Source organism: Acinonyx jubatus, chromosome A1 (genome assembly GCF_027475565.1).
Source record: "Acinonyx jubatus isolate Ajub_Pintada_27869175 chromosome A1, VMU_Ajub_asm_v1.0, whole genome shotgun sequence".
Classification (NCBI taxonomy): domain Eukaryota; kingdom Metazoa; phylum Chordata; class Mammalia; order Carnivora; family Felidae; genus Acinonyx; species Acinonyx jubatus.
The window spans coordinates 84816707-84844034 of NC_069380.1; the positions used below are offsets into that span (position 1 = coordinate 84816707).

A 27328-nucleotide genomic window follows, 5' to 3' on the forward strand; every position below is an offset into this window, starting at 1 on the left:
TCCATGAAAAGATCTGGGAAGTTTTCAAAACCGTTCCCCCTGCATTATTTCTGACTCTGTCTCTATTGTCCTAGTCTCAGGAGCATTGCCAAGTGAACACAACCAAAACAAGACATATTAAGACTCACCTCCAAGTATAGAAGCCTAGAGACATCATTGCAGATGCGTTTCCATGGGTGTACCTGACATGTTAAGTACTGAATTGAGAGGTGAGTTTGTACATTTTTACAGAAATTGTACTTATGGAAATTTACTCAGCAAATGCATGTGGCCCTACCCAGAAGTTAGAAAGACAGTGACATACGGGTTCTAATTTGTGGTTTTATTGAGAAACATGAAAATTCTGTAGGAAGATTTTGAATACACCTAATAAAGAATTGCTCTGTGTTAAGCACTGCGATAAGTCACTCATAAATTCACATCTTATTAATTAACAAACTTCAAAAAGATAATTATATTTGGACTCTAATGTATATATAATTGCTGTATACATAATTTAGAATATAAAATTAAAAGAACCAGATGGGTACTTGTGAATTTTTTGCAATTTTTTAAATTCTCATTTATTTTTGAGAGAGAGGGAAAGTGAGAGGGACAGAGTGTGAGCAGGTGAGGGGGCAGAGAGAGAGAGAGAGAGAGAGACAGAATCTGGAGCAGGCTCAGAGCCTGACTTGGAGCTCGAACTCAGGAACCCTAATATCATGACCTGAGCTGAAGTCAGATGCTTCATTGGCTGAGCTACCCAGGCACCCTGATAATTGTGAATTTCATAAAAACAAAGTTCTGGGGCTCCTTGGTGACTCAGGGGTTTAAGCATCACACTCTTGATTTCAGCTCAGGTCATAATCACACAGTCCAATGAGATAGAACCCTTCTTTAGACTTCGCACTAACAGTGTGGAGCCTGCTTGGGATTCTTTTTCTGCTCCTCTGTCCCCTCACATGCTCTCATTCTCTCTCTCTCTCAAAATAAATAAACATGAAAAATACTAAATAAAATTTAGAGACAATGATGTTTATACATAAAATATGCATTATCTTCAATTCTGGGGAGAACTTTTGTGATCATAATCTATCCTAGTGAAAAATGGTGGAATGGTTGATATTATATATAAATTTCTTACCTGAATTATGGGGGATAAGACACAGCCCTACACTCAAGGCTGCACATTCATGAAATATAGATACTTGCTATATAGCATCCATATAGGTGATGGATGCTAAAGTAAATTATAAGTGAGCTAGAAGAGAATGGCAAATGACAGAAAATGTCTCTATCCTGAGTTGACCAAATAAATTTATATAACACGATATATTTAAGAGATAATGAAAATAGGGGGCACCTGGGGGACTCAGTAAGTTAAGCTTCTGACTCCAGCTCAGATCATGATCTCAAGGTTCCTGAGTTTGAGCCCCACATTGGGCTCTGTGCTAATAGCTCAGAGCCTGGAGCCTGCTTCATACTCTGCCTCAATTTCTCTCTGTCCCTCCCTGACTCGCACACTATCTCCCTGTCTCAAAAATAAATAAACATTAAAAATTTTCAAAAAAAAAAAGACAATTAAAATATAAGTAAGATTTAACGCATCAGAAAACTCAGGGAAGGGAACTCCAGGACTGTGGGAAAGGTATTTTTGAATGGTATAATATGGCTAGAGCCTGATGCAGAATCTCTAACATGGAGCAGACAAAGGTGACAGCAAAAGTGAGCATGTTTGTAATGTGACACTTTCATATGGATATTCTACTGTAGGCAGTGAAGATGTTCACATGTAGGCACCTGATATGATTATAAACATTTTAGTTCCATTTTTAATTACCCTTTTCTCATCGTGGTTGAGTATCTCTAAGGAGGTGATGCTGCCATTTGGACAGTCAGTTAAGACACCGAGTTCAGAGTGAGACCACAGGTCGTGCCACAGCTGATTACATTTTACACAACAATGTTAGGCAGAGTGCCTGTGGAACAAGCGCAGGGAACAGTGTTGTGTTGGATTTGTTTGTTTTCAGAGCATATTTACAGACATGATAGCTAACTTGGAAGAGAGATAAGGGTCAGACTGAGACTTGCTGAAATAGGCTTGTTCAGTGTCCACTCTTGTGAGAACTGAATTCAACTGGGATGCACAGATGATCTGCTGTCAAGTCCTCAATAAATAAACTAGGGTGTGTTGTTTCTTCCATGTGATTTTGCCAGCGGGATGGTGGGGGGGGTAGTATTTACAAGGTTTTACTAAGTATGGTAAATACCAAGTATTTACAAGGCTTTACCTAGTGCTGACTGTTGTTCTTTTGCCTTGTGCATCACGAAAGCTGTAGTGCAATTGGCATAATGGTCGTTGCATGGACAAGCTGGCAGTGCATTTTGAGAATCAAATGGGAATATAAAGAAACAAAAATGAAAAAAAAAAGAATTAAAAACATGGGGAGGCTGGGTGGGTCAGCTGGTTAAGCGTCCAAATTCTTAGACTTCACCTTAGGGCATGATCATGTGCTTTGTGAGTTCGAGCCTGGCACCAGGCTCTGGTCTGACAGCTCTAAGCCTGGAGTCTGCATGGGATTCTGTGTCTCCCTCTCTCTCTCTGTCCTTCCCCAGCTCTCTATCTCTCTCTTTCTCTCTCTCTCTTAAAAATATACTTAAAAAAAGAAATCATTGTATAATCTTAGTAGATGATAAGTGTCAAATGAAGAAAATAAAGATGGAAAAGATGATCAAATCTACCATTAATTTAGAGTTTTTCAACTTCAGCAAAACTAATATTCTGGGGAAAATTTTCTGATCTGTGAGTAACCTGTACATTGTAGAATATTTAGCAGCATCTACTAGATGCCAGTATAACTCCCCAGTAGTGATAACCAAAACCATCTCTAGACATTGCATGATATCCCTTGGGTAAGAGGAGAAGGTAGATTAACACCACCGACTGTTAGTATCACTGCATTAATAATAAGTTATAAGTCAAATGTACTGATAGCAGTAACTATTATAAGGCAAGTAAATTATAAGCAAATGAACTGATAGAAGTAACTATCACTTCATTTAATTTTTCGCTTGCTTGATTTTTAAGTTGCAAGCTCACAGAGTTGAATTTACCTGTTCAGTGTCAAATTATTTACAAGTGGCAGGAATAGAAATAATGGAAAGGTTAGACATCAAATTCTATACAATTTGCTTGTGAAATGTAACACCATCAACTCAACCTGAAAAACAATACAAAGAATGTGTACATTTTCATGATCTGTGTGTGTGCACACATGTGTATAATTCTTTGATTCAAATTAATTTCAATTTATGCAGTTTTATGGAAACACACAAATATACATTCCCAATTTCTTTTGTAGCTATTGAAAATGTAATTTGTTTAAATAATAAATGAGATACTTAAATGTTGAAATCATTCGAAAGATACAAAGTATTAAAGTATTAAGTTTCCTTTGCTTCTGCTACCTTGTGTTTGACTGAATTAACCTTTGGCAGAACCAGGGAGCTCACAGAGTATTACATACATGGGTGTGTGATTAGACACTGTAAGGGAGGCAACATGTCTGTTACCTGTACGGGATATTTGGCTGGTTAGATTCCTTAAAAGATTTCCTAAAGCACAAAGGATTTCTATAATTTATCCTTCTGTAGCAGGCTAACTTTTGGTAAGGATATTGCTGGCCTGAAAATTCATTGGAGAAAAGAAGGGAAGCACAATTTTGAAATACTATTGACTTTGAGATAGACCGCTGCATACTGAATAGGGGACACAAATTCTAGACACAGCTATACATTGGTTGCTATGTTCTTAAAGAAATTACTGTAAGTATTTGGATCTTAATTTATTTATTTTTTTATCTGTGTGACAACAGGAGCACATATTAAAATTCTTTACCAACAATAAATACATGAACTCTAAAATTGAGTCCCATTTTCTCAGTATTTTAATTTCAAACTTCTGAAGAAAAGGATAGGAAAAGAAACTAATGCAAGGAGAGTAACAGAAATGCAATATATCAGCCACTTTCAAATTTGCAAAGCAACTGAAAGATAGAATATGTGTATTTGCAAGCTGACTTACAGACAACATGAGTGTTCTTTCGTGAACATGTTTTTAGACTGTAACACTTTTTGATTGAAAGAAACTATGGCTTACACTTCATTTAAAAGTCCTGTGATATTATTTATTGCTAAATGATATTGTGAGGCCTCTCTTCTTCCATTTAGTAGAGACCAAGTGTGAGCTGTTGTGTTGTTGCAGGGAGCCAGTGAGAATATAGGAAGAGCAGGAGGACAGAGGAAACATGTTTCTAAGGAGAAAATGTAAAATGTGTGACTTTAATCTCAAAACCAATTTTATTTGAGCACAAAATAATTTATTAGAGACATTTGCCATCATATACTGCCTAGTAGACATAGACAATTCTTGTTTAAATAGCTACTTTACTGGAAGTTTGGGGTGGCTAACGTGAGCAATTCTTTGTGATTCCTTGCTTTTCATAAGGTACAGGATAAACTATGTCTTTTTAGCTCATGATAAGTTACTCAAGTTCTGTGAATGTCATTTATTTTAAAAATTTTAATGTTTTTATTTATGTATTTTTGACAGAGAGACAGAGAGCAAGTAGGGGAGGATCAGAGAGAGAGGGAGACACAGAATCTGAAGCAGGCTCCAGACTCTGAGCTGTCAGCATAAAGCCTGACACAGGGCTCAAACTCACAGATCTTTAGATCATGACCTGAGTTGAAGTTGGACTCTTAACTGACTGAGCCGCCCAGGCACCCCATGATGCTTATTTTACAATTGTGGGTGATGATACCAGCCTCAGAATTTTGTTTCGACTTAGCATAATTTCTTATACCTGTCCAAGATGTTAGTGAAATGGAAAATAAAGGTTACATCTGAGTCTTCCCTTCAACTTATAGAAATGGCCCAGGAGCAAAATGTTATCTTCATCTCATACAGTATGTCACTTCAGACAAATATTGTCAATGTTGTGCAGTAGGATTAATCCAATGTGTATGTGTCAAAGTTGTCAGGAGGATTCAATGTAATCAATACAGGTTAGAGTTTTTTTAAATAGTCTATACATAGCCTACATATTTCTGTTTTAGTGACTAGAAGCAGAATAAATGGGTAAAAAGCAATCCATTTGAAGATTCTTTAGGCAATCAAAAATTGTCTACTTTGTCAAAATTAAAATAACCATCTAGTGGTTATGAATGAATTCCTTCTGGGGAGATCTTTCATTTTAATAAAGTCCTAGTCTAAATGATATATTAAAAATACACATGAGCCAAACCTATATTCATTTGAATTATTAGTCAACTTGTGCTCAGTCTTGGCAATAAGAATTATGCTTACATTAAATTAAAATTTAATATTTTGTATATGTACATTTATGAAGGGCATAGAATTACTCATATCACACTCAGGTGAGTATTAATATTTACCTTTTATTATTTCATGGATTCTTTACAGAAAACTTGGAATGTATGTGCTTACCACCTTACCTTGTGACTTTGTGAAACAACATATAACTTCTTTCTCAAAGTAAGAAATGTTGATTATTTAAGGAACAAGGTATTTCATAAAAACTTCAGAATTAGACTAAAATAATTTGAATAAAATGTAAAAACTCACATTTCTTTATTTTTCACATATGAGTTTTTCTCTTTCTTCAAGAATACCAATGAGTAGAAAATGGAAAATAACAGCCAAACATTAACAGGCTTCCTTTTATTGGGGTTTTTCCCCCATCAAGAATTGGGTCGTTTCTTTTCATTCTCATTATCTTCATTTTCCTAATGGCTTTTTTTGGCAACCTGTCTATGATTCTCCTCATCCTCCTGGACACCCATCTCCACACATCCATGTATTTTCTACTTAGTCACCTCTCCCTCATGGACTTGAACTTCATCTCCACCATCATTCCCCAGATGGCATCCAATTATGTCTTTGGAAACAAGTCTATCTCCTTCATTGGGTGTGGGATACAGAGCTTCTTTTTGACTTTAGCAGATGCAGATGGTTTACTATTGGCCTCCATGTCCCATGATCGCTATGTGACTATTTGCTTTCCTCTTCATTATCCCATTCATATGAGCAAAAAAGTGTGTGTGTTGATAATAACAGGATTTTGGATAATGGGCTCAATCAACTCCTGTGCCCACACTGTATATGCCCTCCATATCCCTTATTGTTGATCCGGGTTCATCAACCATTTCTTCTGTGATGTCCTAGCCATGTTGACTCTGGCCTGCATGGACACCTATGATCTATGAGTACACAGTGTTTGTGAGCACCACACTCTTGATTGCATTTCTTTTCATCGGCATTGCATGTTCCTGTGGCCGAGTTCTCCATGCTATCTGCCACATGCACTCAACAGAAGGAAGGAAGAAGCCCTATTCGACCTGCAGCACACACCTCATTGTGGTGACTTTCTACTCTGCACCCTTTGCTTACATTTACCTATGCCCAAGATGGCTGAGATCGCCCACAGAAGCCAAGGTTCTGGTTGTCTTCTACATTATTATGACCCCAATGCTCAACCCCATCATTTATATCCTGAGAAACAAGGAGGTGATGGGAGCCCTGAGAAGAGTGATTCAGAGGATCTGCTTTATATAAGTTTGACAAAGTTCTCTTTAATCCTGCTGCCTTAAAATTCCATCTTTTTCACCTTTTACACTCATTAGGAGCAATGACATTCCAAGAATGAAGACAGGGATTATATTAATCTAGAAAATTGAAATAATTGAGATTTGACAAAATAATTTTATATTCTTTTATTTGTTTGTTTTCTTTGTGGTAATTTTTCAATAAATAGAAAGAACAAATATTTTTCCTTAGCCTGTGGGTAGTAAGATTTTATTAATATATTGAAATGATAATGGAAAGAATCCAACATGATGGTAACACATTACAATAATTCATATATACTTAACATCTCTTCCCAAATGGCTAAAATAGGAAAAATAACAGAAAGTGTTATCACATTCCCAGGTTTCTTTGAAATCTAATATATATATATATACATATATATATGTATATATATATATATGTGTGTATATATATGTGTGTGTATATATATATATATGTATATATATGTGTGTGTGTATATATATGTGTGTGTGTATATATATATATATATATATATATATATATATATATATTTATCCTTTATATATATTTACCCTTTATATATATTTACCCTTGCCTGGTGAAAAAATGATTCTTTTGTTCCTTTATTTTCAGGGTAAGTGATAGGTATGGAGATTGGACAAAGAACTCTGTATAGAATTAGACATTCTCTCACCAGTAAGGAGGAAATACAAGTTTATATATTTTATGAGAAGGACTCTGGAAGTAACTAGATGAATCTAAGAAAGTCATTTACAACAGGTCTACATGATCGGGATAATTGTGATCAGGAAAATGAAAAATAGACTATGGAATAATGAGAGCCTTTTTCTAAAAGGATTGATGGAAGTTATATACTGTTTAGTGCAGATTAGTCAGTCTGAGCCACTCCCCAGTTGTCTTTCAAAACACTCATTTCACAACCCCAAAAGCCACTAACTCCATTTCATAAGATGATTTCTGTTATCAGCATTTCATTATACATTTAATATTCTTATAATTCTACTGAATGAGATTTGGGTGCTTTGCTTTATTGTTAACCTCTCTGTAGCATGGTTTTCAATAGAGATACCTGTTTAATGACTAGCTTACAAAGGTCTTCCCATTACCTGCAGGCTAGTTCTACACCTGGGCACTATGAATGAACAGTCATCACTGTTTACGGAGTAAGTCTTCTATACTCTTTATTATATAAGAGTGGGTGTAAATAAGGAAGCTAGAATTAACATGTACAAAGCCCTGTATTATCCAAAGCATCACAGTGATGAATGATATATTAGGATTGGATATAAGTGTTTTCCCCCCAAATAGAAGATCTGCATGTTAGATTATATACTGTAATTATGGATGCTTTTATACTAAAACTAAGTGAGTCCTTAGAGATTTCTTGACTATTTACTGTTTAAAAGCTTTATTTTGAAATGGTGTAACTATGATGGGAAATTTTTTATCAAAAGAACGTGTATGATTAATCTTTTAAAAAAGGAAGAGTTTGCTTAAGTTTCCTTCATATCATAGAACTTCATTTTCAAATTTTGAAAAAAAAAAAGACATTCACTGTTTGGTATCAATGGCCAAAGGTTCATTAGACATTACTCTTTACTACCAAGGTTTTCCAGTTGAATTAACTTGGGGCTTGAAATGTAATTAGTTAAGGTTCTTAACTAAAGTAAATTCATTGTTTAATAGAAAAAAAATCGGTAGAATTTAAGCAGAAAATATTATATTAAAAAGAGTGACAGGCACCTGGGGGTGCATCCAACTACTTGATATTGTTTCAGGTCATGATCTCTCAGTTGTGAGATCAAACCCCACATCAGGCTGTGCACTGAGCATGGAACCTGCTTGGGATTCTCTCTCTCCCTCTCTGTCTGTCCCTTCCTCTCTTTAGCTCTCTTCTGTCTCAAAAGAAATAAATTAACATTAAAAAAAGAAAAAAAGTGAGAGACTTTCAGACTCAGAAATTCTGGCCCAATGATGTCTGGAAAATACATAACCAAAATCAATTTCCAAAATGTGTCTGAGATTAATTAATACGACTCACACCATTCACAGCTCAAAAATCATATGATGAGCTCCTCTAAAAACTTGATGAATTGCAATAAACACTTATTTATTTTTCTTGTGCTGTTTGCTTAGTGAATGTGCATATCCCTTGCTTATTTGAAGGCACCCACTTTAAAGTTAAAGTTTGAAATTAAAAGATTTAATAGAAAGTATTATTATATTCCCTTCCTATAACTGAGAGTCAAAAAAGAAGTGACTATTTAGTTTTAACATAGACATCAGAACTTTTCCTTCCTAAGACATGTCAAGAGGGAAGTCAGACACAAAACAATGATCAAAGTTCTCTAAAATTTCTGTTGAAACAAGGGTACTGTTTTGTGAAGAATATATAAGAAATATATATATTTCAAATATGCCAATGTGATTATCTATTTAAATACCTGTATTGTTCAATAAAAAATTCAAATAGATCGAAAACAATGTTTTAAGTATTTTTGTGTGTGTGGTTTTGTTGTTGTTGTGGTTGTTTGTTTATATCTTTGTTTTTTTTTGTTCTGTTTTGTTTTGTTTTTGAAAAAGAGAGAGACACACAGAGTGAAAGGGGGAGTGGTAGAGAGAGAGAATGGAGAGAATCCTAAGCAGGCTTTGAACTGTCAGTGCAGAGCCCTGCATGGGGCTCCAGCTCAAAAATTATGACATCATGAGCTGAGCCAAAATCAAAATTTGGATGCTTAACCAAGTCAGCCACCCAGGCACCCAAGAATTTTTTAAACAAATACATAGAAACATCAGTGCTATTATTTAGATTTATTAAAAAAATGATTTTAAACATATATGTAATTAATTGCATGAAATTCTTGTAAGTAGGAGTATATTTTCTTCTAAATGCTATTAAGCATTCCAGTGCAATTTAATAAATATGTTATCTTTTTTATTTTAAGTTGACTGGACACTTTTTTCAGATATTTTGTTTCTACACACTTGTGATATGATTTTGAACGCTTTATTTTTATTTCCCCTGATTTCTTTCTGTTTTTCTAAAAAGTATTTTTTTTTTCCTCCTTTCTCTCAATCCTCACTCCCTCACTTTGGCAAACACCAATCTGTTTTCTGTGTCTATGAGCTTGTTTTCTTGTTGTGTTTTGTTTTATCTTCCATACATAGGAGAGATCATTTTGTATTTGTTTTTCTCTTTCTAATATATTTCACATACAATAATACCTTCAAGGTCTAATCCATGTTGTAACAAATGGCAAGATTTCATTACCTGTATAAATGTATTTAATATAAATTTGTAATTATATTTCACTTTTATTTAAATATTTAAATATGATATACATATATAAATATATAGTTATTATATCTATATTATATATACATATGTATATTTATATTTATTATATCTATATTTTGTGCATTTATATTTACTATGTTATATTATTGTTTTAATAAATAGACATGCATGTATATGTATATTTATACATATATATGTGTACAAGCATATTTATTATATGTGCATTTAAATATAGTCTGTGCAATATATAATGAGTAAATTATATATATATATATATATATATATATAATATTCACACAACTATTAATGGGTTCTTAGAATACATAAGTTGTTTCCCTGTCTTAGCTTTTTTTTTTTTAATTTTTTTTTAACGTTTATTTATTTTTGAGACAGAGACAGAGCATGAAGGGCGGAGGGTCAGAGAGAGAGGGAGACACAGAATCGGAAGCAGGCTCCAGGCCATCATCAGCCCAGAGCCCAACGCGGGGCTCGAACTCACAGACCGTGAGATCGTGACCTGAGCTGAAGTCGGACGCTTAAACCGACTGAGCCACCCAGGCGCCCCTCCCTGTCTTAGCTTCTTAGCCATTGTCAATACTGCTGCAATGAACATGGGAATGATCAATGAACATAAAGATGCATATATCTTTACAAGCAGTGTTTCTGAAATCTTTGGATAAATATCCAGCAGTGGAATTTATGGATGTATGGTAGTTCCATTTTTAGTTTCAAGAGGAAAACTCCATATTGTTTTCTGTACTGGCTGCACCAATTTTCATTCTCCCCAATAAAAAAACAACGATTTCCATTTTTCCCCATCCTCACCAACACGTTATTCCCTGTCTTTTTGAAAATAGCTATTCTTAATGTGTAAGGTCATATCTCATTGTGGTTTTTATTTGCTTTTCCTGATTATTTATGATGTTGTACATCTTTTGTTTTCTTTCTTTCTTTAACTTTTTACCCATCTATATGTCTTCCTTGGAAAACAAACTCTATTCATGTCTTCTGTCCATTTTGTAACCAATTTTTATGCCATTGAAATTGTGTGTTCTTTATCTGTTTTGAATACTAGCTTCCCTAAGGATAAATATGATTTACAAGTACCTTTCTTATTCAGTAGTTTGACTTTTAATTTTGTTAATGGTTCTTTGGTGTGCATATTTTTAGTTTAATGTACCCCACTTATCTTTACTTCTCTTCTTTTTGTCTTTGTGTAAGATTTATATAAATAATGACTATTATAAATATCTGTGTCAAGAAGCTAACCACCTGTTTCTTCCAGAAGTTTTATGGTGTCTATTCTTACATTTGTCTTCAAACACTTTTAAAATAATTTTTGTGTATGGTTCAAGATAATGGTTCAATTTTATTTTTTGTTTGCATGTGGCCACACAGTTTTCTGACTGAAAATGCATAGGATGTACAATTACTGAATAGACTATACTTTCACCATAGTATATTCTTGGTTTCTTTGTTGTACATTAGTTAACCATATATTCATGGGTTTATTCTGGTCTGGGTATCCTTTCCCTTCCTCATCCTTTAGAATACACTGAATGCCATGGCGTCATTAAATGTTCACTGTTTTTGGGTCTCCTGGAGAAGTATGCTTCTACACCTCCTACACACTGTTTAGGAAGCACAGGGTATTTTATGTCTCTTTATTATCAGGGTCTTATGGGCTGTTAGGGACTGATTACTTCACTGATTAAACTCACAGCCATCTCAGTGTATCTACCATCAGGTGTTCACCCATGGTGTTTGTGTTTCCCTAAGGATAATTTTGCCCTGAGATCCCACCAACAGGCTCCATTATATCTCAGACTCAAGTTCTGTTGAATTTCTAATGTAAATCCCCCAAAATAGCAGGTAGTTCTCAGGCATGAACTAACAATCAAGTGGTATTTATTCTGGTTTGCAAGGGTGGTTCAATACTCACAAATCAATCAACATGATACACCACTTTAATAAAAGAAATGATAAAAACCGTATGATCATTTCAATAGATGCAGAAAAAAACATTTGACAAAAGCAAGATCCATTCATGACAAAAAAAGTATGGTTAGCATTATTCATCACAATAAAGGCAATATGCAAAATACTCGCAGCTAATATCACCCTCAATGGGGAAAAACAGAGATTTTCCTCTGTAGTCAGGAATAAGACAGGGATGCTTACTGTCATCACTTTATTTAACATAGTAGTGGAACTCCTTACCATAGCAATGAGAAAAGACAAAGGAATAAAAGACATCTAAACCTGCAAGAAAGAAGTGAAATGTTTCCTATTTGCACATGACACGATACCCTATATAGAAAGCAGAAGGACTCACCAAAACATTGCTAGAAGTTACACACTAGTTTAGTAAAGACCCAGGATACAAAATCGACATACATAAATCTTGTATTCCTATACAACAATGAGGCAGCAGAAAGAGAAATCAAGGAATTGATCCCACTTACAATTGAACCAAACACATAAGATATCTAATAATTCACCTAGTTAAAGTGTTAAAGATCTGTACTCTGCAAACTATAAAACACTGATAAAAGAAATTGAGGATGATGCACAATAAAAATGTAAAGACATTCCAGGCTTATGGACTGGAAGAACAAACATTGTTAAAATGTCTATACTACCCAAAGCACTCTACACATTTAATGCAATCCAATTCAGATTACCACCAGCATTTTTCGCAGAGCTACAGCAAATAATCCTAAAATATGTATGGAGCCACAGAAGACCAAACACACAAGGCAAACTTGAAAAGCAAAGCAAAGATAGAGGCATCACATCTCCAGACCTATTATGAAGCAGTAATGATCAAGGCGGTATGCTGTTGGCACAAAAATAGACACATATATAAATCAAACAGAATAAAAAACTCAGAACTGAACTCACAACTATATGGTAAATCAGTCTTCAACAATGCAGGAAAGAATATCCGATGGGAAGGTCCTGGAAAGCAACATGCAAAAGAATGAAAATGGACGATTGTCTTATATCATACACAAAAATAAATTCAGAATGTATGAAAGACCTAAGTGTGAGACAGGAAACTATAAAAACCCTAGAGGAGAACACAGGCAATAGCCTCTTTGACATTGACCTCAGCAACTTCTTACTAGATATATCTCCTGAGGCAAAAGAAACAAAGACAAAAATAAAGTATAAGAATTCATCAAAATAAAAAGTTCCTGCACAGCAAAAAAAAAAAAAAAAAAAAAAAAAAAAAAAAAGACTAAAAGGCAGCCTATGGAATGGGAGAATATATTTGTAAATGGCATATCTGATAAAGAGTAAGTATCCAAAATATAATGAACTTAGAAAACTCAACACCCCAAAAGTAATAATTTAATGAAAAGTGTGCAGAGGATATGAATAAACACTTTTTTACCATAGAAGACACAGTTGTTCAACATCACTCATCATCGGGGAAATACAAATCAAATCTACAATGATAGAGGAAGGGCGGAGAGGCGGTGCGTGCTACAAGAATGGGCTGGAGGGAGCCAGGGCAGTGGAGGGCAGCATGCCAGGCAAGGCAGAGCCCCCAGGGTCTGGCTTGCAAAAGCGGAGGGGCTGGACTCTGTGAGTTCTGACAGCCAGCTGAACTTAACATCTGGAATGTGAAAAGTCAACAGCTCTGCTCTCAGAGAGCGCGGAGGGTGAGTGGATGCCAGAAGGGAGAGTTGTTGAGCAACAGAAGATGGAGCTCACTCAGCAGGGGAACAAAGGCACTGGCAAGTGCCATCTCCCTCTCCCATCCCCCAGATGAAATTCCAAAGGGAACACATTCCCATCACTGAACTTGCCTGCACTGCACAAACATCCAATGTTGTGCTTCTGTGGATCCATCCCTCTGACAGGCCTGCCTCCCTCCTGGTGCTGCAGGGACCCTCCTGCAGGGGACCACTGATGGCAAAATAAGCTAAGCCTGCCCCTCTACTCCCTGTGCTCCTTGCGGATCCACCCTGTCTAATATGCCCTTGGCCAGATCCCATTGAAACTGCACCACAAACCTGGAAGTGTGCAAGTAGCCCCAACATGGGCCACACCACTGTGAGTGAGTCCTGCCTCTGGGAGAGGGGAAGATAAGGTACACACAACTCTGACTGTGACCCCAGAGGTGACTGGGGGCAGACATGGGGGCAGACTACAGCCCCACCCACCAACACAAGTTACTCCACACAGCATAGGGGAAGTGCCCTCCAGTTTGGAGCCACCAGAGAGACTACTCAAATGATGAAACAGAAGAATTCTCCTCAAAAGAAAGTCCAGAAAGTAGCAACAACTAACGCATGGATCAAAACCGATTTAAGCATTACAGCAGAACAAGAATTTAGAATAATCGTCATAAAATTAATTGCTGGGCTTGAAAAAAGCACAAAGAACAGCAGAGAATCTATTGCTACAGAGATCAACAGACTAACAAATAGTCATGAGGAGCTAAAAAATGCTATAAATAAGGCGCAAAATAAAATGGAGGCAGTCATAGCATGGATTGAAGAGATAGAGGAGAGAATAGGTGAATTGAAAGATAAAACTATGGAAAAAGAGGAAGCTGAGAAAAAGAGAGATTAAAAATCCAGGAGTATGAGGGGAGAATTAGAGAACTAAGTGATGCAATCAAATGGAACAATATCCATATTTTAGGAATATCAGAAGAAGAAGAGAGAGAGAAAGGGGCTGAAGGTGTACTTGAAAAAATCATATCTGAGAACTTCTTTGATCTGGGGAAGGAAACAGGCATTGAAATCCAAGAGGCACAGAGAACTCCCTTCAGACGTAATTTGAATCGATCTTCTGCATGACATATCATAATGAAACTGGCCAATACAAGGATAAAGAGAGAATTCTGAAAGCAGCTAGGGAAAAACTGGCTCTAACTTCCAAAGGTAGAACATAACGGTAGTAGAAGACCTATCTACTGCAATTTGGCAAGCCAGAAATGAATGGCAGGAACTCTTCAATATGATGAACAGAAAAAAATATGCAGCCAAGAATCCTTTGTCCAGAAAGCATGTCACTCAGAATAGAAGGAGAGAGAATTGTTTTCCCAAAAAGACCAAAAATTGAAGGAATTTATCACCACTAAACCAGGCCTACAAGAGATCCTAAGGGGAACTCTGTGAGAGAAATGTTGCAAGGACCACAAACTACCAGAGACATCACTACAAGCATGAAGCCTACATACATGACAATGACTATAAACAGATATCTTTCAATAATAACACTCAATGTAAATAGACTAAATGCTCCAAACAAAAAGCATAGGGTATCAGAATTGAAGAAGAAGAAGAAGAAGAAGAAGAAGAAGAAGAAGAAGAAGAAGACCCATCTATTTGCTGTCTACAAGAGACTCATTTTAGACCTGAGGATACCCTCAGATTGAAAGTTAGGGGATGGAGAATGATCTATCATGCTACTGGAAGTCAAAAGAAAGCTGGGGTAGCCATACTTATATCAGAAAAACTAGACTTTATATTAAAGTCTGTAACAAGAGATGAAGGGCATTATATAATAATTACAGGGTGTATCCATCAGGAGGAGCTAACAATTGTAAATGTCTATGCGCTGAATGCAGGAGCCCCCAAATAGATGAAACAATTCATCACAAACATAAGCAACCTTATTTATAAGAATGTGGTAATGGCAGGGGACTTTTTTTTACATTTATTTATTTTTGAGAGACAGAGAGAGACAGAGTGTGAGCGGGGAGGGTGGGGGGGTGGGCAGAGAGTCCGGGAGACACAGAATCTGAAGCAGGCTCCAGGCTCTGAGCTGGCAGCACAGATCCCAATGCGGGTCTCGAACCCACAAACTGTGAGATCATGACCTGAGACGAAGTCAGACGCTTAACTGACTGAGCCACCCAGGCGCCCCTGGCAGGGGACTTTAATACCCCACTTACAACAGTAGATAGATCATGTAGACACAGGATCAATAAAGAAACAAGGGCCCTAACTGATACATTGGATCAGATGGACTTGACAGATATATTTAGAACTCTGCATCCCAAAGCAACAGAATATACTTTCTTCTCAAGTGCATATGGAACATTCTCCAAGATAGATCACATACTGGGTCACAAAATAGCCCTTCACAAGTATACAAGAATTGAGATCATATCATGCACACTTTCAGACCACAATGCTATGAAACTTGAAATCAACCACAGGAAAAAGTCTGGAAAACCTCCAAAAGCATGGAGGTTAAAGAACACCCTACTAACGAATGAGTGGGTCAACCAGGCAATTAGAGAAGAAATTGAAAGTATACAGAAACAAATGAAGATGAAAATACAACAATCCAAATGCTTTGGGATGCAGCGAAGGCAGTCTTGAGAGGAAAATACATTGCAATCCAGGCCTATCTCAAGAAGCAAGAAAAACCCCAAATACAAAATCTAACAGCACACCTAAAGTAAATAGAAGCAGAACAGCAAAGACACCCCAAACCCAGCAGAAGAAGAGAAATAATAAAGATCAGAGCAGAAATAAACAATATAGAATCTAAAAAAAAAAAAAAAAAACAGTAGAGGAGATCAATGAAACCAATAGTTGGTTTTTTGAAAAAATAAACAACATTGATAAACCTCTAGCCAGACTTCTCCAAAAGAAAGGGAGATGACCCAAATTGATAAAATCATGAATGAAAATGGAATTATTACAATCAATCCCTCAGAAATATGAGCAATTATCAAGGAACACTATGTAAACTTATATGCTAACAAACAGGACAACCTGGAATAAATGGACGAATTCCTAAGCACCCACACACTTCCAAAACTCCCAACAAGAAGAAATAGAAACTTGAACAGACCCATAACCAGTGAATAAATTGAATCAGTTATCAAAAATCTCCCAACAAATCAGACTCCAAGACCAGGTGGCTTCCCTGGGGAATTCTACCAGACATTTAAAGTAGAGATAATACATACCCTTCTCAAACTGTTCCAAAAAGTAGGGAAGGAAAACTTGATTCTCAAACCTGACAGAGACCCAGCAAAAAAAGGGCCAATATCCCTGATGACTATGGATGTAAAAATTCTCAACATTATACTAGCAAATCGAACTCAATAGCATATAAAGATAATTATTCACTATGATCAAGTCGGATTCTTTCCTGGGTTGGAGGGATGGTTCAATATTCCCAAATCAATCAATGTGATACATCACATTAATGAAAGAAAAGATAAGAACTATATGGTCCTGTCAATTGATGCAGAAAAAGCATTTGACAAAATTCAGCATCCTTTCTTAATAAAAACCTTGAGAAAGTCAGGATAGAAGGAACATACTTAAACATCATAAAGCCATTTATGAAAAGCCCACAGCTAATATCATACTCAATGGAGAAAAACTGAGAGCTTTTTCCCTGAGATCAGGAACACGACAGGGATTTCCACTCTCACCACTGTTATTTAACATAGTGTTGGAAGTTCTAGCATCATCAATCAGACAACAAAAGGAAATCAAAGGCATCAAAATTGGCAAAGATGAAGACAAGCTTTCACTTTTTGCAGATGACATGATAGGGAACATAGAAAATCTGACACTCTCCACCAAAAGTCTGCTAGAGCTGATACATGAATTCAGCAAAATCTCAAGGAACAAAATTAATGTACAGAAATTAGTTGCATTCTTATACACTAATAATGAAGCAACAGAAAGACAAATAAAGAAACTGATCCCATTCACAATGGTACCAAGTATCATAAAATAGGTAGGTATAAATTCAACCAAAGATGTAAAATATCTGTACGCTGAAAACTATAGAAAGCTTATGAAGGAAATTGAAGAAGATACCAAGAAATGGAAAAATATCCCATGCTCATAGATTGGAAGAATAAATATTGTTAAAATGTCAATAATACAGAAAGCAATCTACACATTCAGTGCAATCCCAATCAAAATGGCACCAGCATTCTTCTTGAAGCTAGAACAAGGAATCCTAAAATTTGTATGGAACCAAAAAAGACCCCGGATATCCAAAGTAATATTGAAGAAGTCCAAACCGGGAGGCATCACAATCCCACAATTCAGCCTCTCCTACAAAGCTGTAATCATCAAGACAGCATGGTATTGGCACAAAAACAGACACATAGACCGATGGAATAGAATAGAGACCCCAGAATTGGACCCACAAATGTATGGCAAACTAATATTTGACAAAGCAGGGAAGAATATCCGATGGAAAAAAAGACAGTCTCATTAACAAATGGTGCTGGGAGAACTGGACAGCAACATGCACAAGAATGAAACTAGACGACTTCTTACACCATTCACAAAAATCAACTCAAAATGGATGAAGGACCTGAATGTGAGACAGGAAACCATCAAAACCCTAGAGGAGAAAGCAGGAAAAGACCTCTCTGACCTCAGCTGCAGGCATTTCTTACTTGACACACCTCCAAAGGCAAGAGAATTAAAAGCAAAAATGAACTATTGGGACCTCATGAAGATAAAAAGCTTCTGCACTGCAAAGGAAACAATCAACAACACAAAAAGGCAACCAACAGAATGCTAAAAGATATTTGCAAATGACATATTGGACAAAGGGCTAGTATCCAAAATCTATGAAGAGCTCACCAAACTTCACACCCGTAAAACAAATAATCCAGTGAAGAAATGGGAAGAAAACATGAACAGACCCTTCTCTAAGGAAGAACCTCCAGATGGCCAACAGGCACATGAAAAGATGCTCAACGTCACTCCTCATCAGGGTAATACAAATCAAAACCACACTATCACCTCACACCAGTCAGAGTAGCTAAAATGAACAAATCAGGAGACTATAGATGCTGAAGAAGATGTGGAGAAACAGGAACCCCCTTATATTGTTGGTGGGAATGCAATGTGGTGCCTCCGCTCTGGAAAACAGTGTGGAGGTTCCTCAAAAATTAAAAATAGGCCTATCTTATGACCCAGCAATAGCACTACTAGGAATTTACCCAAGGGATACAGGAGTGCTGATGCATAGGGGCACTTGTACCCCAATGTTTACAGCAGCACTTTCAACAGTAGCCAAATTATGGAAAGAGCCTAAATGTCCATCAACAGATGAATGGATAAAGAAGTTGTGGTTTATGTATACAATGGAATACTAGTTGGCAATGAGAAAGATTGAAAAATGGCCTTTTATAGCAATGTATATGGAACTGGAGAATGTTATGCTCAGTGAAAGAAGTCATACAGAGAAAGACAAATACCATTTATTTTCACTCTTATGTCGATCCTGAGAATCTTGACAGAAGAGTATGGGTGAGGGGAAGGGAAAACAAAGTTAGAGAGGGAGGGAGGAAACCATAAGAGACACTTAAAGACTGAGAATAAACTGAGGTTTGATGGGGGTGGGAGGGCGGGGAAAGTGGGTGATGGGCTTGAGGAGGGCACCTGTTGGGATGAGCACTGGTTGTTGTATGGAAACGAATTGGACAATAAATTTCATATAAAAAATAAAACTAAGTAAAATTATATACATACATACAAACATATATATATACACACACACACACATACATACATATATATACACATATATATGCATACATATATATATACACATATATATATACATACATACACATACACACACACACATATATATATACATACATACACATACACACACACACACACACACACACACATATATGTATATATACATATATTGCTGATGCACTGCTCTCCTTTTCCCATCCTTGTTACTGTGTCAAGTATTAAGATTACATGTCAACTGACATTTTTAATTTTGTCCTGACTAGATTTTACTTCTTTCATCTCCACAGAAAGGGATTCTATGCTTTTTTCAACAGCAGCTTGTATTTTTATAATCGTAGTTCTATATTTGAGTTCAAACATGTTGCATATAACTGTGTTTGTTAAGCTCTTGGCTGCCATTTCTTCCTGTTCTATCTTTTGGGGTGAATTGCTTCCTTTTGTCATTTTAGAAGAAAAAAAAATAATAAAATAAAAAGTAAAAAAAATAAAATAAAACAAAAAATCAAATAAAGGAAATAAGATCCTGTGTGTTTGTTCTGTTTGTGAAAAGAAGGTTGATAGCATAGAGAAAAAAAAAGAAAGTTATACAAAGAAATGAAAAGAAAAGTAAGAAAAAAATTAAAAATGAAAGAATGCATATAATAAAGTAGAATGAAATGAAATAAAGTGAAACTGATTTAAAACATTACCAAAAATAACCGGCAAGAAAATAATTTAAAAAACTAAAAAAAAAAAAAAAACAATTTAAAAAAGAAAATATTTTTTCTCTTTCTGTATCCAAGAAAAGAAAAAAGAAAAAAAAGAAAAAAACCCTTTAATCAAATCAGAAGCAAAACAAACAAAACAAAAACAAACAAAAAAAACAAATCAATGAACCAGTAAACAGAATGAAATCTGAATTAAGTTACATCCAGCTTCCCCTAGAACAAAAACTATGAAGCACTGTATGGTCCATATACTAAGAAGGTGGATGTACTTGTGCTGGTCTTCTAGGGAATGTGTTAGGAGGGTGCAGTTGGGTGGCATTTGGTATAAAGTTTCCGTTCTCCACTAGGTGGTGCTTCTTAGCTTACTGGGGTGGATTGGTATGGTGTGCATGCAAGTCCATGCATGTGTATGTGTGGTGCCGGTGATGTGGAAATGGCTTCACCCAGTTTCCTAGTCTCTGGAGCAGGAGTTTTGCAATCTCAATGACCTGAGATCATGTACCCCTGCCTTGTCTCAGGCATCAGTCTACTCCTTATCTCTACCCTGTCCATGTCTATTCCATCAGGCTGCCAGGTGGAGCCTTCCTCCAGAATTTTATCTCAGATAGAGTTGTGTTTCAAAACCCCTCACTTCAGAGAACCTCGGAGCTTAGTCCCACTCCAAATCTCTGGGGTAGGGTCTTGCTGAGCAATGGCCAGGTGCTGGCTTGCTCCAGAAGATGTGTGATCACTCAGTGGCAGATTTTCAGGGATTTTGGAAAATCACAACACATAGCCTGCACCAGGTTTCACCTCACTCTGAAGTCTTTGTCCCAATCCCAGCAAATGTGGTTGTTCTCTGAGGTCCACTGGAAACTTTGCATGTGGGGAGGCCATATGGCTTCTACCAAGTGCTCTCCACATGGGGGAACCCCTTATCCCTGTGTGGCACATGGACGCTTCAGACCCTGCTGTCTGTTTCTGGGGATTCATGCTTTTTCTTCACAAGAGTGCCACCAGGCACTGGGCTCCAGAATTTCAGACTCTGTGCTCCACTGTTCATAGAATCTTAATGGTATTGAAACCCTCTCCTTTCTCCCCACCGATGGCTTTGGGGTATATATTTCTTGGTCAGTCCCTTGTGAGTGTTTTCACTCTTTCTCTTTCTCTCCAGCTACTTTTAGGGGAGTGCTTTTCCTGCACTCTCCTGATGCACCACATTCCCCCCGTTTATCTTCCTCTGTCTTCTCTCTGCAAAAACAGCTCCCTAACTTCCTTGAGTTTTCTCTCCCCCAGTTTACCTCTCTGCACTACTTACCCTCTGGGTTCTGTGGTTAAAGTGTTGCAGATTTTTGTGTCAATCCTGAGATAATTTTTCAAGTTGTGTAAAATCCTCATATCTATTTCCATGATTTGTGCTGATTTAGCTGTGTTTTCAGGGACAGAGACAAGCTGAGAGCTTCCATGCTGTTCTGCCATCTTGAATCACAGTCCCAAATTTTATATTTTATACATATATGTAAATGTATGCATTCAATCTATATTTTGATGGACACTAGTTCTTTTTATCCATTTGGGAATATTATAAACAATATTGTAAGGACATTTTTATACTTGTTTCTCGTTGCCTTTAGGAATACAATTACTTACCTTTTGTTTTTAAAATTTTGATTATTGGGTTATAGAGTGTTTCCTAAATTGCATAATGCAAAAATTTTTCCAAATTACTATGGCAAATTATATTCACACCAGTACATTATGAAGGATTCTTTTGTTTCTTTCCCTCACCAATATGTGTTATTCTTTGAATATTTAATATATGGAAACATGCTGGTCATAGGAAAATATATAACTGTGGTTTTAATATGCATTTTCCTAATGGACAAAATGTTGAATATGTTCATTTGTTTATTAGATGTCTGGATTAACTCTTTCTTGAGGTGTTTTTTGGCTTTACTTAATTTTTATATGTATTTTTCCTCATATTTTTGAAAATACTCTTTCTGATTTTGTTGCTTCTGATCCTCTTTATGTTTTGTTTTCATTAATATAATTGGCTTATTTTAATATAGTAAAAATCATCCATTTGTTTTAGTGTCAGTAATTTTATGTCTTATTTGAAATATTCCCTAAGAGTATAAAGACAGTGACTCATGTTATTTTCTAAATTTTGTATAATTTTGTTTATATTTAAGACTGAAATACACTTAAAGTTGACATCTATGTGTGATATGAAGTAAGAATGCATTGAAAATTTTCCATATGAACACCTACTTTCCTGATCACCATTTATTAAAATGTGTTCTATTTCACCTGCTGATTTGCACCCCTCCCTTGGTCCCTGGGTGTCTGTCGATCTTGCTATGGAAAAGAGAATGAGAGCCAGCACTTCATCCTCTTTTAGCTCAGTCCTGTAGTGAGCATTATATATCATCATGGAAGCCATTATCAGGAATCACACTGAGCAAGCCCTCTTAGTGTGTGCTGCTTTTTGTGTTATACCTGCAAAGAGCTGCATTTTCTGTTTAGGCAATAAACCAGACGTAGATATGTCTATATCCCATTGCCCCAAAGTCTCCAAATATTTGTGTTCTCCACCTTTTTAGTGTAGTTCCCTCTATAGGAAAGGAGTTGGCGTGAGGCCATAGAAAGGAGAGGGACCTTCTAATCAGAGACTGACAGAACTGTGTATCACTCTTTTCCATTTGGAAATGAGAGATTTAATGTCCCTTAGCAGACTTGTTGGACAGATGGTCAGGATGAGCCACCCAGACCTGTAAAGGGGTGAGAGCACCTTCTCCTAGTTCTCTTTACATGGCAACCACTTGGCATTTCTCTTCTTCCTCAGTTCTCCTATAGATTACACTCAGTCCGTGAAAGCTGTTTAGATTTGTTCTCACCATATTTTTCCCTTTCCTCACTTGTGGCATCATTCTCAGACTGTATTTGGAAACCCAAACTGTATATTTTCCCCAGCCCATCAGCTTTGCTCATGCACCCATCTCCTTAACAGCTTCTGTGGCTCTCAAAAGTTCTTTACTCCCCAGAGAAGTGGATGTTGGCACATTCCTGAGGAAAACGATCTCCAGAATTCAGCATCAGCAATCAGCCTCAGTGACTGATGCTCAAACACTGATTTTCTTTCCTTTGTGGCTGTCAGCTGCAATTATAGCTTCTGTGTTATTTGGCTGTAAAAAGAGGTGAAAAATGGCCTCCATAATATTTCTGAAAGAAATATTTATCCCAGACCACACAACTCATAAATTACTCTGATAACCCTTCTGTTACTGGTATTGCCAAGGATCTTCAACTGTCTCATGGCTCAGGAATCAAGAACAAGACACTCGAGCTGCTTTCCAGAATTCTCTTTATGCCATAGAAGGAAAGCAATTGGACAGCCACAGGATTTAACACTGATGACATCACGATTTCCACTCAACAAAATCCGCATCTTTATTCTTGCACCTTATTTTAGGCTTGCTTTGGCAATTTTCACTTTATTCCCACATTAAGAAAAATACCTGTCAAAGAATCAATTCCACTTACAATTGTACCAAAAGCCATCAGATACTATGAATAAACCTAATTAAAGAGGTAAAATAATTGTACTCAGAAAACTATAGAAAGCTTATGAAAGAAATTGAAGAGGACACAAAGACAGAAAAGCATTACATGCTCATGGATTGGAAGAATAATTATTGTTAAAATGTCTGTGCTACCCAAATCAATCTAGACATATAATGCAAAACCTATCAAAAAAAAATGGCATTCTTGACAGACCTAGATCACACAATTCTAAAATTTTCATGGAACTATAAAAGACACAGTCGGGGCTCAGTTGGTTTCCCCGAGTTCGACTCAGGTCATGTCCTCACAGTTTGTGAGTTTGAGCCCCACATCAGGTTCTATGCTGACAGCTCAGAGCCTGGAGACTCATTGGGATAACGTGTCTCCCTCTCTCTGCCTCTGTTCCACTCATGTTCTGTCTTCCTTCCTCAAAAATAAACAAATATTAAAAACAATTACAAAAGCATACAAATCGTCAAATGAACCTTCTGCCACATTTTCTCCCTTCTCCTTCTCCTCCTTCTTCTCCTCCTCTTCTTCCTCCTCCTCCTCCTTCTTCTAAATCACAGAGATTTTATTGCAAGTTAAGTAGTCATTGAGTTTTGTAAGTCTACCTTTGGTACAATACCGTTCTTCCCTTCTTCCTTTCAGCTTCATCATTTTCGATAATTTTATCTTCAATATCATTAATTTATTTTTCTCCTTCAACCATCCTTGCTGTCACGCCATCCAGTCAGATTTACATTTCAGTTATAGAATTTTTAATTTCAGGTTCACCAGTTTTTAGTTGTTTTCTCCTTAGTGTTAGTTATCTCTTTAGGGATTGTTTAGTGTTTTCTATTCTTTTATATCTTAATTTTTTTTTCTTAATTCTGTTTCAGACATCATGCTTTTATCTGTATTTATTAAATCCCTTGTCATCCCTTCTTCCTGGTCTTTCTTTTGAGGTGTATTCTTCCATCATTTAATTTCGTCTAGATCACTGTGGGTTTTTTGTTTGTTTGTTTGTTTGTTTTTGTCATGTGTGTGCGTGTGTGTATGTGTGTGTGTGTGTGTGTGTGTGTGTGTGTGTGTCTGATTGTTGGGAAGCCTGTCATATTCCTGCTCCTGAGAGCAATGACTTTATTAAGAAGAGGTCCATAAAAAATGGAGGGGGGGGCTCTATATGTACTCTACTGTTGGTGTTTTGTTTATGCACACTCCCAATTCAGTACTCTGAAGAGTTTCTCCTTGCCTGAATTTGGAGAGTGTTTGGCCATTGTCCATTGTGTGGCAAGTTTTAACTATGTGTGTTTTGGTCTTCTTGTTAAAAGAATCTAGATCAAAATAGAATAGGATAGGATAGGATAGAATAGAACAAAATAAAATAAAATAAAATAAAATAAAATAAAATAAAATAAAATAAAATAAAATAAAATAAATAGAAGCTAGATCTTACTTCCCTTCCACTGAAGCTTTGGAACATTCTATGATCAGTAGGCTTGGTGTGAGGAGTTTGTGCTGGTCTTTTGGGAAGGGTCCTGCTGGAATGACTCTCAGGAGTACATGTTCTACTGGAGATTCACCAGCAGGGGTCAGGGAGGAGTTGGTGTAAAGAGCTCTGGTCTCCACTTTGGGGTGCTGTGTTGCTCACTGAAGTTGGTCATGTGATGAGCTGGGGGGTCTCAACCTCCCACTTTATTCTCCCTGGAGTGGGTAGTTTGTACCAACTACTCTTTACTAAACCCTCACAGATTAGTAATCCCCAGTCTTGTGTCCCCAAAGTCTGTCAGATCCCTGTCTTCATCTTGTCTGTGTCTGAGCTGTCTGCCTGTCAGGAGGCACAGTACTGCTGTGTCACATATCAGACATGTGGCTGGGTTTCAAAACTCCAAATTTTATGAACCCATACATCATGAACTTGCACGGCTCCTATGGAGGAGGATTCCACTGTGTTTTTGTGATTTGCTCATTCATCCCACAAAAGTGCTTGCACAACTACATAATGGTTCAAAGTTTATGGTAATACTCAGCAAAAATACAGAACCCAGTTTGTTGTCTTCAGCTAGTGTCCCTGTCCCTATTCTAATGAACAAAGCAACACATTGACACCACCAGTTCGTTTGGCCCAGAGAAGCTATGGCCCAACTCCAAAATACACTTCTAAAAGAGGACCTATTTATGCCAAGTGATCCTCAGACCATGCTGCACAGTCCCATGTCTCTACCCTTCTTCACCACAGGAACACTGCTAAACCGAACAGACGTGACCTTGGGCGATGGCATGTACTTCTAAAACTGCAGACTGTGCTCTGCTGCTTATAATGACTTGAAATAGCCCCTCTCCTTTTCCCAGTCCATGGATTATGGGAAGAGATTTCCTTCTGCAATCCCCTGCTTGCTGCTTCACTCTTTCTCTTTCTCTCTCTCTCATGCTTACTAGCTGATTCCTCTCTCTGTAGTCAAGGATGCTTCCCTTTTGGAGCACTCACAGTTCTTTCCTCCCCATATCAACCCTCTGCAGTTATTACCTTCCAAGAGTTGGTTTTCTTTTACTTGTAGATATGCTCTTGTTTTGTTCTCTCAGTCTTGATATTGATTTCTTGGATGTCCAGAATGATTTGTTATTTATCTAGGTGTGTTTGAAGGACTAGGCAGGCTTAGAGGAGTCACCCTACAACTCTGTCATTTACTCTTTTCTCATTTTCTTATTTTTAATTAAAACAGAATTTCAGGCCTTTCAGCATAATGAAATTTTATCGTGTCTTGTGTAACTGGAATAGTTATGTTTGGAAAATTATTTTTGTCATGAATTTCTTCTTTGCCCTGAATTTTCCATTTTCTAAATCTTATTCTACAAGACAGTTTATTGTTAGTGGAAAGATGCATCCATATGATAGATGCCTTTACCCTTTAGCATTTATCAATGCCCTCTAGCTAAAGGTTACCAGGAAAACACCTGTAATTGAGCGAGGTGGGTATATTACTCACTGCAGTAAGGGAAAATACACATTGTCGGGAACTGTGAAGTGTCTGAGTGAGGTAATATAAATGACAACACTTATAATTATTGTTGAAATTAGGTACACTTATTATTATTACTATTACTATTATTATTGTTTTATAACAAGAGTGAGAAAGTTTTCGTGATCATTGTTGTAATGGGTTACATTTAAAAGGCATTTCAAGCTCATTTCCCCCTCTTTGGTACTTTAAAAACACCAAATATCTGAGAAACTTTTTTTCCTCCTGTTACCTTGAAGAAAGTGAAATAGGCCTATATTTTGGCTTTTCAAGATTTCTATCTCAGGCACCAGGCATCCTTTGATACATAATCTAATTTCCTATGATATGTGTTTACTTTTGCAGGCAGCATCCCAGAGGATGCATGGACCATGTTCTAGCCTTTGGAAACATAATATCCTCACCCAGATATGCTCAGGGCACATGTCATAAAATGCAGCACTCCTGCATCCTGCTACCGAGTATCTCCTGGCCCTTCTGTCAATTTCAATATCCCAGGAAGAAGGCAAAGATAGGTCCACTGTGTTCTTTAAATTTCAGGAGACAGACTAACCTCTTAACTCTTTCCCATATGTTTTAAGTGAGGGTCAGACAACCATACCATCTCTGTTTTTCTGGGACAGTAATTCAGAATA

The 27328-nt window shown here is 36.7% G+C and overlaps 1 protein-coding gene and 1 pseudogene across 1 annotated transcript in view; one reads left to right on the plus strand and one right to left on the minus strand.

The window, feature by feature from the left end:
- LOC128314802 (butyrophilin subfamily 1 member A1-like) overlaps positions 1 to 27328 on the minus strand; it is a 367358-nt gene that overhangs the window by 206833 nt on the left and 133197 nt on the right. The window lies entirely within an intron of this gene.
- LOC106988437 (olfactory receptor 2L3-like) lies at positions 5687 to 6616 on the plus strand (annotated as a pseudogene).